The sequence below is a fragment of the Phoenix dactylifera genome, chromosome 13, assembly GCF_051530095.1.
Source record: "Phoenix dactylifera cultivar Ajwa chromosome 13, Ajwa_hap1_PhDact_Kaust_v1.1, whole genome shotgun sequence".
Classification (NCBI taxonomy): Eukaryota; Viridiplantae; Streptophyta; class Magnoliopsida; order Arecales; family Arecaceae; genus Phoenix; species Phoenix dactylifera.
Window position 1 is genome coordinate 8,859,024 of NC_143202.1, and position 980 is coordinate 8,860,003.

A 980-nucleotide genomic window follows, 5' to 3' on the forward strand; every position below is an offset into this window, starting at 1 on the left:
AGTTCTTGGAGTGATTGTATTGTATTCTGATTTATTTGAGTCTGCCCTTGCATGAAGGTTTGCAAAGTATCTTCAAGGGATTTTCTATGTGGTGGCACATAAGGAGTAGGAACAGAATTTCCTTGAGATTCATTGGCAGTAGGTCCATGTCTCCAACTAAAGTTAGGATGGTTTCGCCAATTAGGATTATATGTTTCTGGAAATGGTCTTTTATAAGTATCGGTGAAATTTGCTTGATCATGTAACACTTCTTGAAAAGCAGGGATTGTAGGACAATCCTTGGTCACATGTGCATTACTCTCGCAAATTCCACATATACTTTCAACAATATTTTGTGCTTTTCCTATAGTGGCCTTGCTTAATTCCATGGCTTCAACCTTCCTAGTTAGATTAGCAATTTTTACATTGACATCATTATCATCTTTAATAAGATATATTCCTCCTTTTGCATTAGGTGCTATTTTAGAATTTTCATTTTTATCTGTTGTATCCCAAGCTTGTGCATTTTCTGCTAAAATATCAAAATAATCCCAGGCTTCATTTGGTTCCTTACTCATGAATTCACCGTTACACATCATTTCTACAAATTGTCTCATATTGGAGGACAAACCATCATAAAAGAAACTAATGACCCTCCAAATTTCATATCCATGATGTGGGCAAGCAAGCAGAAGGTCCTTAAATCTTTTCCAACACTGAAAAAATGTTTCTCCATCTTTTTGTGCAAAGTTCATGATATTTCTTCTAAGCGTGTTCGTTTTATGTGTTGGAAAGAATTTCTTTAAAAATTTCCTTGTCATCTCTTGCCAGGTAGCTATGGTCCTAGGTCTTAAAGAATGTAACCATGACTTAGCTTTTTCCTTTAAAGAAAAAGGAAATAACTTAAGCTTCACTACCTCTTCATTGATATTATTAAATTGAAGTGTTGAACACACTTCATCAAATTCTTTTAGGTGCAAGTAGGGACTTTCGGAGTCAAG

At 35.0% G+C, this 980-nt stretch overlaps 1 non-coding gene across 1 annotated transcript; it reads left to right on the forward strand.

Moving 5' to 3' along the window:
• The first annotated feature begins 645 nt into the window (after window positions 1-645).
• LOC149751437 (small nucleolar RNA R71) lies at window positions 646-752 on the forward strand. The gene has a single exon (XR_016398268.1). It is a non-coding gene; the product is annotated as a small nucleolar RNA R71 (small nucleolar RNA).
• Window positions 753-980: the final 228 nt, after the last annotated feature.